The sequence below is a fragment of the Idiotropiscis lumnitzeri genome, chromosome 11 (assembly GCF_059441095.1).
Source record: "Idiotropiscis lumnitzeri isolate Australia: NSW breed Sydney's pygmy pipehorse chromosome 11, RoL_Ilum_1.0, whole genome shotgun sequence".
Lineage (NCBI taxonomy): Eukaryota > Metazoa > Chordata > Actinopteri > Syngnathiformes > Syngnathidae > Idiotropiscis > Idiotropiscis lumnitzeri.
In genome coordinates, this window is record NC_142401.1 from 19,540,633 (window position 1) to 19,557,468 (window position 16,836).

Genomic DNA, 16,836 nt, shown 5'->3' on the forward strand with positions numbered 1-16,836 from the left:
ACTTCTCTTCGAAGGCCTGTATTGTCCTTACTATCAATGTCTCCCTAAAACGACACACATGACCTGAACCAAAGGACTGGCATCTAGCTTCTGCGGAAATTGCGGAACTCAGCCATTAGGCCACAGTGAGAATTGAACTCACAACCACTGGTGTACAAGACCAGTACTCTAACCACTGAGTTATGACGCCTGGCATACCATCCTACCAGATGCATTTTTGTTAACGAGCCGACAAATGCAAAGCAAATGGTTCATCTCATTTATTTCTTTGTGTGCTGTCTCCCATCAGGCCTCAGTGAGAATTGAAGTCACGACCCCTGGTTTACGAGACCAGTGGTCTAACCACTGAGCTATGAGGCCACGTATATGTTGATACAGTTGGCATTTTTATTAACGAGCCAACCCAAAAGCACAAAAGTATTTCTCAGTGAAAAACAGAACTTATATGCTTGACTCGCAGCAGACAAAGAGAAACACCTGCAGATCGCCTTCAACCTGGTTCTTCAGGACTTCTCTTCAAAGGCCCGTATTGCACCAATTATCAATGTCTCCCTGCAGCGACACACGTGATCAGAACGCAAGGAGTGGTCTGTCGGATCCGCGGACGTTGCAGATTATCTGCTGTGCATCCAGCCATCAGGGCTCAACAAGAATTGAACTCACGACCGCTGGTTCATCACTCCCTGTTGCACACACAGATGAGGATTGGTAGCTAGCTTCTGCCAACCTCACTGCTTATCAGCAGCTCATCCTGCCATCAGGACTCTGTGGGAATTAAATTTACAACAACTGGTTTACTAGACCAGTGTTCGAACCACTGAGCTATGCAGCCATGTATATTTTGATACCGTTAGCAATTTTATTAACGAGCCAACAAAAGCACAACCGAAAGTTGAAATCTTTCCTCAGATAAAAAGTGAAGCACTTAGCTTGACTCACAGCAGAGAAAACATATCTTCTAAGAGAGTTGTTTTGATAACTTTTCCTGGAAGACTTGCATTTTGCCTGTTTTCCATCTCCCCCTGCAACTGTGTATATGGTTTGAATTATAATGATTATCTAACTTTAGCACCCCTTGCTGATTGTCAGTCAACAGGCCCCAGTGAGAATTGAACACACGACAATTGGTTTACGAGAACAAGCGCCAAAGGGTACCACTAGCATTTTGTTAATGATCTAACAAAAGCATAGCGGGAAGGGAACGACAATTTTTTTCAATGAAAACCAGAGGACATTGCTTTACTTGCAGTAGACAAAACACACACCTGCTGATCGTCTACACCAAAAGTCTTCAGTCTTTTTCGAGTGCCTGGCCCCTGCCTTTTGTCCCCATCACTCCCTGCTGCTTCACACACGATGAGAATTGTTAGATAGCATCTGCCGACTTTGCTGATTCTCTGTGGCCCATCCTTCCATCAGGGCTCAGAGAGATTTGAACTCACAAACACAGGTTACCTGTGCTCTAACCACTGAGTTATGAGGCCTTGCACTTCAGGCTGCCGCAAACCTTTTTGTTAACGATCTGCCTGTTTTCCATGACTCCCTGTTGCACACACACGATGAGGATTGGTAGCTAGCTTCTGAGTACCTCACTGATTATCTGTGGCCCATCCTGTCATCAGGAATCAGTGGGATTTGAACTCACAAACACTGGTTCATTAGACCAGTGCTCAAACCACTGAGCGATGAGGCCGTGGATCAGGTATGTCATTTGCATTTCTTTAACGAGCTTACAAAAGCGCAGCGGTCAGGAGAGTTCACGCTGCAATTTCTTCAGAGCAAAACCAAGTATATTGCTTGACTCACTACAGGTAAAGAACACATCTGCAGATGCTCGACCTATACTGGTAGTTTTGATGCCCCAATTACCATACATAAAACCAATTTCTTAGCTTGGGATCAGGCCTCAGAGGGGAATTTAACTCACGACCTCTGATTTACTGCATTTTTTTTAACAAGCCTACAAAAGCATTGCGGATTCTACTCTAAAATTATTTTAGGGAAAACCCGAGTATGTTGCTTTACTCGCAGTCGACAAAATGCGTTCTCATTGATCTTCTACACCAGGAGTCTTCAATCCTGTTCCGCGTGGGTCAAGGTCTTGCTTGTTTTTCATTTATACCTTTTGCAATGCACATGGTTTAAATGATGAGGTTCATTACTCACTTACTGATGATCTTTCTGATTATTCGCGATTAATGTTCATCCACCCAGCCATCAGGCCTCATTGAGAATCAAACTCACGACCCCCGGTTTACTCGACCAGTGATATAGCCACGGAGCAATGAGGCCTTGCACCCAAGGAGGTCTAACAAAAGCATAGCGGGAAGGCCAGTGCAATTTTCTCTGGGAAAACCTGAGTACATTGCTTTACTTGCAGTCGACAAAACACACACCTACTGATCTTCTACACCAGGGGTCTTCAAACCTGTTCCTCAAGGGTCACGGTCCTGTTTGTTTTTCATCTCTCCCCCCTGCAACGCACATGATTTAATTGGTGGCTTTGGTAGGATGCAACCATTTCTTTTTGAAAAAGAGCGGCGGAGGCCATTGGGGCTGTTCTAATTGTAAACACACTTCTTATACACACAAAACTGACAATGTAAGGAACAATTATAATAAAATGTAAGATTTTGTGTTGTTATTTTCATTGCTAATAGTCTGGGGTCGCTACTGGGGGTAAAGGCATTTGCTACAGGTGGTTGCTGTCACCCCTAGCTGTCCTGTAAAACTGCGTGTGTAGTGGTTAGCTTTCTTTTTTTTTTATTATTATTATTTCTGTCTTTATTGTTGAAATACAGTTTGTCTGCAACCTTTCACTATGATAATATTCAAATTTGCAACAGTGGGCTGCAGTGAATTCATAGGAATTTGTGAGCCTCCAAAAACCATCAAGCAAGAAGAGGTAATGATGGTCTGGTTGAAATTTCTGGTTGGGTTTGTTTTTCAGATTACAATATCGATTTCCGTAAGTCATTGTAGGGCTGATGTTGAGCTTAAAAAGCGACTGCTATGAAATCAATGTAGGATTTTTTGAATCTCTGCATTTCCATAGTTCTAGTCAATTCTGGAATAACATTTCATTTTATAGTGCATTCTCCACCATCCAAAAAGTTTTCTGCAAAGTAATGAACAGGAAGCTAACATGCATTACCAAATAATGTACAGGCCCATATTCAGATTGCTCGACAGGTACACACTATATAATAAGATGCCATTTATTAGTCCAACAATGGGAAAATTTGCAGTGTTACAGCAGCAAAGATATAGATCACACAGAGGATGGCGGCGTAATGTAGCCTTGTATAACATCAGCAGCAGACATTCAGAAAAAGCAAACCTTTGGAAATACACACAGTATATACGTATATAAACAAATCTCCACGTATATACACACTTACATCCCACAACATATACAAGTGTAAGGAAACACTCCTAATGTCTGTCCATGGTACAGAGGGGAAATAAATAAAAATGCTGCAATTATAAAAAATACTGCAATGACAAAAGTACTGCAATGATAAAAAAATACTGCAATAATAAGAATACTGCAATGGTAAACAAAATACAGCATTGGTCAATATAAGTACACCATTGGATGAAAGTACAGTAGTAGTGTGTATATGCCTCTTCAGTGATGTCAAACACTGATTAGTCTCCTTGGAGTTGAAAATAGCTTTTTCCAATATCTTTTTTAACTGTTGAGGGTTGCATGCTGAGTGGAGTCTGCATGTCTTCATCATGCTTTGATTTTTCTCCCTGTGCTGCATTTGCAGCTCTCATTCCAAAAATTAGCATGTCAGGTTCACTGAACACTCTAAAGGACCTTAGATGTGAATATGATATACTTAGAGAGAATTAGTGAGAGTCAAAGGAAATTCTCTTAGTATGGGGCTGAAAGATGAACCAAATCAGCATGAAAATAAGGATATGCCCGTTTTTACGTCGACATATCTTGAGTGACTGAATTAAAACTGCAGCTGGGCTTTTGATTCAGAAAGTCTCTTGTAAGAATAGACAACACAATAAAAGGAGATACTAGCAATAATTCAGAATAAGAATAATCTTTATTGGCCAGGTATATAAAACACACAAGGAAATTGTATCCAACAGTATGAGCTACACTAGTATTACAGTAACAGGTAACTATGATAAACAAAGACATAACATATGTATCGAAGATCGTTCTGTGATGTCGAGATACCACCCCAATGACAGCTGTGCAACAATTTTAGGTATAAGAGCTGAGATAAAGTGATTCGTGGCGCAATAATACAATACTACACCAGTTGTGCAGATGATGCAGAGAATCGTTGCACCATTAAGTGTACAAATGCAGTGCACCAGCTGCTCCACTTCTTGTTGGTACGCAGACTCGTCACCGTATTTGATGAGGGCGATGCCTGAGGAGCTGTCCACAGACTTCAGGAGTTTGCCATCAGGATATATAGAGGAGCAGTCTTTTGTGTAGATGGAGAAGAGCGGCCCCAGTGCTGGTTGTGCGTGTTGCTGTCAGAAAGCTGTGGATCCACTGGCAGATGGTGGGAGACACGTTGAGCAGGAGAAACTTGGAGGAGAGTAGTTCTGGGATGATGTATTGAATGCAGAGCTGAATCCCCCAAATAGTATTCCCGTGTAGGTCCCTGAGCCACCAAGGTCCTCCAGAATGTAGTGCAGCCCGATGTTGACTGCGTCATCCACGGACCTGTTTGCCCGGTAGGCAAACTGCAGGGGGTGCAGTAGGGGTCCGGTGATGTTCTTTAGGTGATCAAGCACAAGGCGTTCGAAGGACTTCATGACCACAGATGTCAGACCTACAGGCCTGTACTCATTCGGTTTTAATGTTAAAGGTTTCTTGGGGACTGGGATGATGGTAGACTGAAGCAAGATGGGACCATGCGCTGGTCAAGGGATCGGTTGAAGATCTGAGTGAAGACCGGTACCAGATGGTCAGCGCAGACTTTGGGCAGGAGGTCGACACCCCATCCGGCCCTGCAGCCTCCTTGATTTTCTGCAGCTTGAAGAGCCATCTCACGTCCTGTTCCTGAATTTCCAGGGCTGGGGGAAAAATGTGAATGTGGTAGTTGCTTGTGGTGGCAGTGAGTCGGTGTAGTTGTCCTGTTCAAATCTGCAGTAGAACATGTTCAGATCGTCAGCCTGTTCACTGGTTGGGGGGATGGTTGCCTGTAGTTAGTAAGTGATTTCAGGCCATTCCACATGGACGCAGAGTCGTTAGCAGAAAACTGTGTTGTTAGCCTTTCTGTATAGCTTCTCTCAGCGATGTTAATTTCATTTGCCAACTGGTTACGGGCTCGTTTGTATAGTTCCCGTCTTCTAAAGGCGGCCTTTTTTGCTTTTCTAAATTGGCTGAGTTTGGCAGTGAACCATGGCTTGTTATTGCCGAACGTACAGAAAGTCTTTGTTGGGAGACACGTCCACACAGAAACTTATATATGATCTTACAGTGTTGGTGTATGTTTCAAAGACACCCAGTCAGTGTAATCCAAACATTCCTGAAAAGCCAGCTTTGCATCATTGGTCAGTCATTTTTACAGTTTTAACAGCCATTTCAGTTTTAGTCTCTATATTGGGATTAAGTGTGATTGAGAGTGATCAGACAAGCCCACTGCTGTGTGGGCAACAGACCAGTATGAGTCTTTAAGTGTTGTGTAGGCAATGGTCCAGAGTTTTGCCTTCACTGTCACAATCAATGTGCTGATTGTATCTGGTTAGCTCATGGTTTAGTTGTGCTCTATGAAAATAACCAAGAATGATGAAAATTGATTCTGGGTGCTTTCGCCCGAGTTTGTTTACTTGGTCAGCCAGACTTTGTAGCGCCGAGTTAGCCTTTGCTTGTGGTGGGAAGTCAACACTGGCAAATACAAAGGAGGATAAAACACGCGGTGTTTCAGGATTAATTTTAAAGAGCTTCTATTAGTTTTTAAATGTTTTAACGGTCTTGGGCCATCTTGTTTATCCGACCTTCTCTTCTCATATCAATCCTCGCGGACCCTGAGGTCTATATGAGCTTTCCTCATATGGTTTCTCTGTGCCTTCTCTTTCTATTAAGACAGTATATCAGGTTGTTTGAATATGAGTGTTCTGTGTGTATGCAGGTACAGGCATGCATGTGGATGTGTCTTGTGTTTATGTTGGGTGGGTGGCTGTGGGTTTATTTTTTTGTTGTAATTGGGATGTTTTTGTTTTACAGCACTTTGAGCTGCATTTTATGTATGAAAAGTGCTATATGAATAAAAATTTATTGTATTTGATTTAGAATGGCTTCCAGTTTAGAAAAAGCGACTCCAAGTCCGGGCGGCAGTGTGTGTTGTTGCTCCATGACATCATCATTTCTTGTTGATATAGAAGCATATTCCGCCACATTTTGACTTCCTGTTAGTTCGGTGATTCGTTCTCTGCCTGGTTTAGACGGAAGGTAGGTGGATCGTGATGTCCAGGGCATAATCGTTGAGCCATGTTTCGGTGAAGCACAGTGCGGCAGAACGTGCAATGGTTTTTTTGGTCCTTGAGAGGAGAAGAAGTTCATCCATCTGGTTTGGCAGAGAACGTAGGTTAGCAAGATGAATCGTCAGGAGCGGTGTTTGGAATCCTTGCACCTCCCCCTTTTTTCCCTGCGGCATCTCCACGCTCCGTATAGTGCAGTCGCTCCATCAGCAATTATCGCTGAAAAACTTTGTTGGTTTGGGTAGGATGGTGAAAAAAGTCATAGAGTAGACTCTGTAATGCTTAGCAGCTCTTCTCTCACAATCAAGCGGCATAGGGTCGCCAAAAATCACAAAGACAATCCTAGAAAGCGCAACTCCTAGGTGACCAATTGTGTCTGCGCCACCTTGGTACATCAGAATAGAAAAGTCCTGATTATTTAAAGGTAACTTTGAAAACATCGTCAACAACAGTGGTGATGTAGATTTCTCCACTCTAAATATTATATCACAAGTAATTTTAATTTTGTTATGTATATATATAGATATATATATATATATAAAATGTGAATTTGTCAATGGCCAGTGAGACAAAGTTGTTTGTAAGCAGTTCTCTATGTGCTGCTGCTCCCATCCTTTTGCTGAGCAGTAGATCACAAAATTGTCTAGCGTCGACTCAGTTGTTGCTTTCATGGGAGAGATGAAAAATGCTTCACCAACTCTTGTTGCCGGAGCTCTGAAGTAAAATGGTAAATTAAGATTATTTCCTTAACCATAGAAATCCTCTCGTGGCTGAGAACATCCATCATACTCAGCACTCCGACTCAACCTTACTCTATAAACTCATTCTGTTCTCACAAATCTACCTGTGCATGGTGTGGAATATTGGACAGCAGATTTTTCTTGGTTGCATATAACTTTGTTACTAATAAAATTTAGGAGTCTTTTCACTGAGCGTTTGCAACAAATTGAGTATATGTATTGCTGTTCTGTCTATTGCAAGATTACGTTGAGAAACAAATAGGTGCTGAGTAATTAATGACCGTATGTAAAGGACTATTGATGAGCTCAAATTAGCGAGTCCTTAGTGTGTGTATATTTTAAGTGCTGTCTTTGATTGCAGGAATTCATCACGCTTTAAGACTTCAACTCAGGTTGCTAGATTTTTTTTATTAGAGATTATGTTCACATGCCCATTAGCTAATATTTACTTTGCGTTGTCAGTGTTGAATATTACTGTGCCGCTGTTTCTTCTCACTGTGCCTTAAATGTATGCTATATTCACAAACACAAACAATTCCATGAGATGTTAAATCAACAACGGCTGAACTTTTCAATATTCTTGAAGACGTGGCAATGAGTGGAGCGAGTTGTTTTCCTTGACTGGTAATGTGGATTGACTGACTGAAAGAAACCACTTCAGCATAATGTAGGTCCATGAACCTTATGTGTATGCAGTATGTATAACTAAACATCAGGTAATGAGTTTCACTTCCTGACAATGGATGTGTTTCACTCTAGAAATGCTGAACTGCATTTACTGCCGCTCTTCTCCTGCCTGTTGTCTATTGATTAATTAATAGAGACTATCGTTAAGGACTGCAATGACACTCTGGGCTTTCACAAGGACATGGGAGTGGCTGTCACATTCTAGTTCTAGAAGAAACTTAAGCAAACCGATGCTTTTTGTTGTTTTCACAATTTCCTTCATGCCCTTTCCAAAGAGTCGATTTTATTCAGCACATGGGTTAAAATCATTGACCCGCTCCTGTATCATGTAATATGAATATGAATCAGATCATGGATCATCTCCTGGGTTTACACAAGCGCTTCTACATGCAGAGCAAATTATCCTCACCTCGCACAACTAATCTGCTGTCGAATTTTTATCATTCATCTCATCACCACTGTGCAAGGGCACACCTCGAGAATTATTGATTTAGTTGCACACAGTGCGCATGGTTGTACATGTGTATTGTTTTGAACGGTTTTTAATATGGTTTTGAATTGGCTCTTCTCATCATTGCGGTAACTGTGTCTGACTTTATTGATGTTTGCATGCAATCAATAACCTTTTCCAAACCCGAGTATTGGCAATATTCAGTTTTTGAAAGGCCATGTAAACATGGTTTGTGTTCTATGCATTCTCTATCTGCAAGAAATAGTGGTCTTTTGAGTACTAGATGTAATTGTATGTGCGATACCTCGCTTGCAACCTACCAGAAATACACAAATAGATATACATAGACATGGTGAAATTCAGAAGCAGTAACCTTATTTTTGGGCCGAGGAATAAACTGACTGCTTTATTAGTGTGCTGAATGAAATTAATATAATGTGTTTTATTGACTTAAAAAGTAAGAAGCAGAGATTGTGTCTATTTGCGTCACAACATTGGTGCATTGCTCTTCAAATCAGGATACTCCGATTGTTTTGTATACAGGGGTAACTCCCCACTCACGCATATAAAACGTTTTTTCCGAATATTTATTTTGATCTTTAAGGTAAAAATGACATCAGTACTAAATTGCTCCCCCTGAAAAGACTCAAGACCCAAGACAAATAGGCACACCTGCTTTTGAAGCGCGACTTGCTACTTTTTTCCATCCCAGCTGTCCATGTCACAGCAGGGAGGGAAGCGTTGCAATATTACGTGGTTTGTCAGTTCTGTTGTCTGAAACGGCAATTGAACACCAATAAAATTACTACTCTTGTCCAGTTCAACTTGTGAAAACTTGTTCTAGACATTATTTTCAGATAAATGTGAGCTCATATGATCAAAGAGGATGATCACCGATTCAAAGTCAAACATTTTCACTTACACAGACTGAAGCAGACAAGTGCATGAACGCACACACAAACCCCGTTGGCAACTGTTGGTTGTTTAAGGAGATTTAAGGTTTTGTATTGATTTCTCCAAAACAAATTGATATAATTGTAAGAGTGCGCTACATCCCACTTTTCTCTGCGGAAAGTCACTGGGATTGGAAAGGCTGCCGTCGGCACACACATCTCATTTGTTTGCCCGTTTGCTGGTCATCAGCGCCCGCAAGAGGCCCATCCCATACTTGCACTGCAGCCGTTTGCAAACCAATATACTTTTGTCGATTAAAAAAATAAATAAATAAATAAATTGGAAAAAAACTAAAACAAATTTAACTTGTTTTCAAGAAATTGACCATCCTGGCGGGATGATCCCCTTTACTCAACCGAATATTGACTGCATGTAAATGTAGTCTGTGTTAACACGGCATGTCAACCTCATTCTGGGACACAATTATCTCCACTGGATTGACTGGAACATTAAATAGTTGAAAAAATCCTTTCATATTCATTTAAACTGTTTTTGGACTTCCAGGACATATACTATAAAAAAACTATTTACTGTCAGATATAATGATTTTATCTTCATGTTGTGTATTATTTATGAACAGTTCAGTTCGTGAGTGAAAAGGTTAGTAAAATGCCCACATCAATGAGCAATAATATAAGCATTAATAATAGAAATAACAATAGGGCTCCTGGAGGGACAAGGAGCCACAGACCGGGACTGAACAGTAGGCACGTCTCAGTGGAGGCTGCTGGGGACCATAGCTCCCTGTAGGCCGGAACTGATGTAGAGGCCAGGAACAGTAATAGTAGAGGGGAACCTAGAAACACTAGGGTGGCGAAGTTCCTAGTAGGGCTCAAAACCTGTAGTCTTGTCTCACAGGCCCACACTGACCTGCAGAGCACCCACATGGCAGCCGAAAAGATGCCCAGGAGCCACAGGGGACACTTTGTAGAGCCCGCCAAGAGGGCTCTGACAAGTGTGACTGAGTCAACCAAACCTGGCAGTGTGCCTGAACCAGGAAACTCAACGCACGGTAGTTTACTAGCCAAGAAGTCAAAGGCAGCATCACTGAAGAACATGCCAGCTGCTACTTTGCCTCCCTGCAGGCCAAGTGAGACAGCGAACATAAGGTGAGTAAAGGAGCTACAAATATGACCAGCATACTCACCAGCAATATAGAACCTTGTAAGGTCATCTGTCACTTGACATTTAAGAGGAAGGGCACCACACACCTTGCCGAAGAGTCTCGGCCAGTCACACGTTGAAGGAAGGCACGGCGGGCTCAGCATCAGGCATTGAATCTCAGCCATCCGCAGCAGTATCATACATAGCTGCCACAAAGAGCTCCTCACACAGGATGGGGTGACAGGCTCCCTGGAAACAAGACTTAAAGGCAGTCAGTTAGTCATCATCCTAGGAACGTAACAGCATTGGCGGGACATACGAACCCAACACTGCAGTAGAGGCAGGTAGGAGACAGTCCCGCAAGATGGACCTCACCTCGTCCAACACAGCATGAAAATGATCCACATTCGAGGCAAGCTGCCACTCTGCAGAGAAACTCTTCTTGAATGGGGAGAAGTAGCTGAGGTGCAAGGACGTAACCACACCACCAGGTCATGACAGCCCTTGCCTTGTTAACTCCAGAGCCTGAGGCACCTGGTAGACATACGGGCAAGCCTCAATGCAGGCAGACTATTCGCTGAAGAACTCAACTACTCACTGTTTTTTTGCTCTTTCATTTGGTGTCAAGGAAACACATCAAAATGATTCATTTTGATTGAGAGACAAGCTTTATATTGTTGCTGTCCTCTGAGAAACACGTCCAATTTTGTAATTTCTCAACATTTTCGATTAATGGGATGTTTGTAACATTGAAACTCCATTCACTTAAAAGTAAATTATGGGGAAAAAAATGGACATCAGTCTTTTTCACCGGACAGCGATGATATGTTGTTGTTGTCCTCGTTTGCAAGTGGAAGGTACGGAGAGTCTTTACTTCATGTGTATTTAAACATGCACACCCAGAGCAATGACATCAAATCATCCGAAAGCCATTTGTTTGTAAGGATAATGTTCTAAAATAATGATCTAAAATTTTAATTTTCCTCAAACTGTTTTGGGATTGTAGTTTGCGGTATGGTTACAGTTTAAATTATTGATAAAAATGCAAGATTATTGGCATAATTTACACTGGTTATACAAGTATTTGATTAGTATTCCCAAAGCAGCTTTTGGATAGCAGAATGGAGAGTGCCTTGTGAGGCAAGTATCTTAGCACTCCATCCATCCATCTTCGGTACCGCTACTCCTCACTAGGGTCGCAGGGGGTGCTGGAGCCTATCCCTGCTATCTTCGGGCAGTAGGCAGGGGACACCCTGAACTGGTTGCCAGCCAATTGCAGGGCACACAGAGACGAACAACCATCCACGCTCCCACTCATACCTAGGGGCAATTTAGAGTGTTCAATCGGCCTGCCATGCATGTTTTTGGAATGTGGGAGGAAACCAGAGTACCCAGAGGTAACCCACGCAAGCACGGGGAGAACATGCAAACTCTAGACAGGATGGCCGGAGGCGGGATTGAACCCACGGCCGATGCTGTCTCTCACTGTGAGGCCATCGTGCAAACCAGTCGTCCACCGTGCCACCTATCTTATCACTGACATACACAAACAATTCCTGAGCATACCCAGCAGATATAAAGTAGGCTAGAGGTGAGCTACAAGTGAGAGAAGCCACTTTCAAACCGCGTTCAGATTAAATTAGCACATCAGAGGCCTAATAGTAGTGCCAAGATTTATTCCCTTTTTCCCTTTTAGGCAGAAATTGAAATATTACCTTGACCGTACTTCACCTTTACACAGCCGTTGCAGTCGTGCGCCGTGAGATAATTGTAAGCATAAAAATCTTCGACACAAAATATGCGTTTATTTTGGCTTACGGACATTTACACAGTGACACTCTGGCAGTGTTCTATTTTTGACACTACCCCAGAAGACAGTTTGCACATTGACTTCAAGCTGTCCTTACAAACAAAAAAAAGTAAAAAGGCAGAACATTTCTTCGTTGATCATTTTGTATGCGAGGCAAGGCAGTTTTAATTATGTAGCACATTTAATACAGACGACAACTCACACAAAAGCTCCACATCGCCCACAAGCATTTACAAAGACAACAGTGAACATTCCAAAGCAAAACAGAGAAAAAAAAGGTAGCTGAAAAAAGATTCTAGAATGTACTATATGCAAAATTTTTCACATTATTCCATTTGCGTGCAGCATAGCATCTAAATGCAGCTTCACATATTTACATTGAACTGCATAATTGACCAGTCAACAGATCTCAGAGCCCTACTGGGTTGATATTCACATTCAGGACGCAAACCATTCAGTGATTTATCGACCAGCAGCAGAATTTTAAAAGCTAACCAAAAGCTTTATTGGGAGCCAATGTAAAGCTTTTAGGACTGGAGTAATATGTTCTGACCGAGTCAGAACCTGTCAAAGCATAATTAGTTTTTAAGTGAAATATAAAATCATCCCAGGAAGATGACTCTTGATTTCCTTTCAGTAATGTTCAGTGTAGTATAACAAACCTATATATTAAGATGTAGATTTGCTTTTCATGGATTGTCAGCAATGTTCTGATGAGACATAGTCCATGCCTGTTTTCCTTATCTCATTGGTCAAAGACTCATTAATTCCTCCTCCTACCCTTATCTCTACCATTATCTACCGCAAAGTGAATTACATGAGTGACTATTGATTTCTGTCCTCATGCCAGGCATGTTTATGGAGTAAAACTTGCTTTTCTTCCTGAGTGTTTTCCATTGTGGGCACGATGAAAAGGGAGGGTGGGCTAATTGGCCTTAGACAAGATCACCTTGACTGCCTAGACTCAACAGCTGTATGTTAGAGGAAAATATAAAAGGTGTGAGAGAGAGAGAGAGGGAGTAATGAATATAAAATAATTCAGGAGGGGATGAAGAAGAAAGAAAGGATATGCTCATTGCTAAACTGTTGCTTAAGTGTGTCTATTAAAGTGTATTACCAGTAGCATGACCTCAAGAAAATGACATGTATAATCTACATCTACTGGATGTTTGTATTGCATTCAAATGGCATGGGAGGTCTGGAGAAGGGGCAGTCGATCTCTTTAGCCACGTGGTGTGTGTGTGTGTGTGTGTCCATTTGCTGAGTTTCATGCTTCATTACATAGGGGTGTTAAGGTAATAAGACCCCTGCATGTCCAATGTGGGAACTTATCTCAGCTTCAGGCACTTAAATTAGCACCACTATGTTGAAGGATTACTCGGTTTCTTTCGACTATTGATACTCAATATTTAAGTCTCTCCCAAGACAGCTTTCGAAAGTATCAACGGTCTTTGTTTTATCTGATTTTAACCAACACTATATTCTTTCTTCTCTGATGAACTTAAAATAGCATTTGGGACTTCCTTCTCGGGTAGCGTCCTTTATCATTGTTACAATTGGACCACTCAAACACGTCATTTTCTTCTGTACAATTGAGATCCGTACGGCTGTAATGTGCATAGAACTTGATACATGGCCCAAGTTATTAAAAGGGGCATTCAAGGCGGCGTCTTACTTACTTCAGGGTACTTATCTTCGAGGGTCCGAAAGGTGGTCGGTTGAATTATAGTTGCCTTCACTATCAACGGGGAAGGTTGAGTGATTCTAATTATCACATGAGCACCGCTATTAAATTTATTGCATCTGAAACAGGAATGTCACAGATATTCCCCAATGACCAGTCACAATTACCTAATGGGCTTTTGTGAAATATAAGATCCTTTTGTCGTTTTATATGCCTCCATGGTGCATCGCTATATGCTAATTACTGTGAGTTGAAAATGAAGTTGCTGAATTAACCATAGACCTGCCTCCTCTCTAGGTTACATCTAGATGTACTAATTACAAAACAAAATCAAAATAGGCAACATGAGTGTCACTTTAATAATCCTTTCATTTTCAACAATATAAAGAATGGAAGTCTCTTGTAGCCGTTCCTATTTTGAAGAGCATGCACGTAATTGCCTTTCAAACATCTTTTTTTTTTGCATTTCTGCAGTAGCTTTGACAGTATGTTATGTATGGTAAATGCTTGGTGTATATGTAGTTAAAGTTTAGAAATTATTCTTTTCAATAGTATAACATGATTCGAGGACTTGGTTGGAGACTTAGCACAATGGCAGTCAACCGGTATTTAAAGTAAATCCACCACACAAGATATGGCCAAAAATCCCACTCATTGAGGCTACACCTTGAGCTTATTACCAAGCATCCCATTTGTCCATACATTCATCTTTCCATCTTCTATACCGCTTATCCTCATTAGGGTCGCGGATGAGCTGGAGCATATTCCAGCTGACCTCGGGCGAGAGATGTGATGCACAATGGACTGGTTGCCAGCCAGTCGCAAAGCAAAGTCTTCCCAGTCCGAATCTGCAATATGTTTTGTCTTATGAATGACTCTCTTGTCCTATAACCTGAAGGGCAAGCTCAGGTACTTCACATGAATCACATTGAACATTTGAAAAATCCTTTAAAAGTTGTACTTTTGTCAAATAAATGCAGACATTTTTCAAAGATATTGAAAAAGGCTTAATTCAAATAAGCAAATAACTAAACTTCGATTTGTAATGCTCATCATAAGTGATCCGTTTATGCTATAGCTAAGTTGCTTAACCATCCATGAAAACTGGAATGCATTCATGCAGTCTGCAACAGTAACATTCATAATTTATTCAGTCCGTTCTTGGCATGTGAAAAGGGCAAATAGCTTTTACCCAGTGGTTAATTACGCTCTTAATTAGTTTAGGAAAGGACAAGTAAATTAATGAAGTTTCATCAAGTGCTACATGTCTGGAGGGGAGACGCTTCCTATGTCATCTCATTAAGCATGACCACTGACACTCACTGATCTGTAGGCATCCGCCGCCAGTCTGTAATCTTCTTCTTCTGTATGAATGCAATTGTGACCAGCGTGTCATGCTTTCCACCGACTCAATTCGTTGTCATGCTCAGCAAGTGCAGCCTTTCATTGCACTACCTCTGCAGTGCAAATCAGAGTAGTAATAAGTTTTGTGCTAACATGGCATAATCGAACCAAGCGCTGGTACAGTAGCTAGGTTCAAATTAACACACCAGTTGCAAGGCTACAATGTTTGTTTTTCTGAAATAAAAATTGCATAATAAAAATAAATAAATGTTCTCAGCCATTAGACCAGATAAGAGAAGGTTTAAGTTGTGGCGCAAATGGTGTAATGTGATTTTGGTGCATGTGCAGGCACACATACTGGGCGTCATCACAGCGGCACAATTCTCTGTGGTGGCGGGTTGTCGCATAAGCACGCACAATTGGACGCGGAAGGCGGTCTCCAAGTGCTCACTTTACAGTGGCCAACTTTACATCATCTTGCAGTTCCTTTGACATTAGACAACTGGTGTGTCACAAAGGGTGGTGTTTTTGTTGCGGAGATGAAGAGTCATGCGAATGACCATTTTACAATATTGCTCAGCAAATTTAACATATAGTTCAGTCAATCTTAAAAAAAATAAATAAAAAAATCATTATCAGACTGTGCTAAAATTCATTATATGGAATTTGTATCAAGACCCATAGGACAAGTATTTATCAAATAACTCAATTAAAAGTGACTGTACATAAGGCTTAAGTGACGCAGGCAGTTTGAGCCTTGTCCAAAGACAAACACAGACTACTCCATAAAATGTGAAGCAATATTAATGTACCTACCGAAGCAACAAAATGCGGAAGTGGACAAGAGCCTAGGTGACAAAAAATAAATAAACAAATGAATAAATAACACCTTCCTTTGAAGGGTTTGGTTATTTATTTTTTTCTAATGTACTGTAGAACCTGCAGCAGTGATTGGGGTTGAAGTGAACAGTTAGTTGTCAAGAACCTTATTCGTCAGAGAGATGAGCAGTGTCAATCTGTCAGCATCAACAGTCAAGAAAGGTATGTGCGAGTTTAATCACTTTTGGGGAGGAGTATAAGCTGTAGCTTCTCAAGAAGCGATTCACAGACATGAGAAAAACGATGTATTTAAGACATGCAATTTGTCCCTCAATTTGTGTTTCATGAGAGGGGATTTGGTAGATGGGAAAGAGACAAGCCATTTCCTTCAATATGGTCTTGCGAGCTAAGAAATTATGCTGAAATGAAATAAAGAGAGTGGAAAAGGGTGTAGAGTGAAGGGCTCTTTCAGCATCTCCTGACATGAAGAATCATTGAAGAATGTGAGTGGCATTTTGTCGGAGAGAAGGAAAAGACTTAAATCAAGAAGAGGCAGCTGCATGAAAAAGGATATTCAGACAAGAAACTTTGTGCAAATTGTCCATCAGATGCATTAAGACATTCCGGCTATTACAACTACATGAGGCCATCTTACATTGCTGTGGTCTTTTCATCTGCTAGTCGGAAAGTAGTTGTTACGCCCGATATCGAAATTTGTCGACATTTTTGAGTCGCCACAAAAATTAATATGTCAAAGAGCAAAGAACTGCCAGAGATG

The 16,836-nt window shown here is 41.3% G+C and overlaps 1 protein-coding gene and 2 non-coding genes across 5 annotated transcripts in view; 1 reads left to right on the forward strand and 2 right to left on the reverse strand.

Annotated features, from left to right (window-relative positions):
- Positions 1-16,836, forward strand: part of LOC148327800 (receptor-type tyrosine-protein phosphatase gamma-like) — a 456,824-nt gene that overhangs the window by 106,420 nt on the left and 333,568 nt on the right. The gene's annotated exons all lie outside the window — the stretch shown is intronic.
- trnat-ugu (transfer RNA threonine (anticodon UGU)) lies at positions 118-190 on the reverse strand. Its single transcript has one exon. It is a non-coding gene; the product is annotated as a tRNA-Thr (tRNA).
- trnat-cgu (transfer RNA threonine (anticodon CGU)) lies at positions 288-360 on the reverse strand. Its single transcript has one exon. It is a non-coding gene; the product is annotated as a tRNA-Thr (tRNA).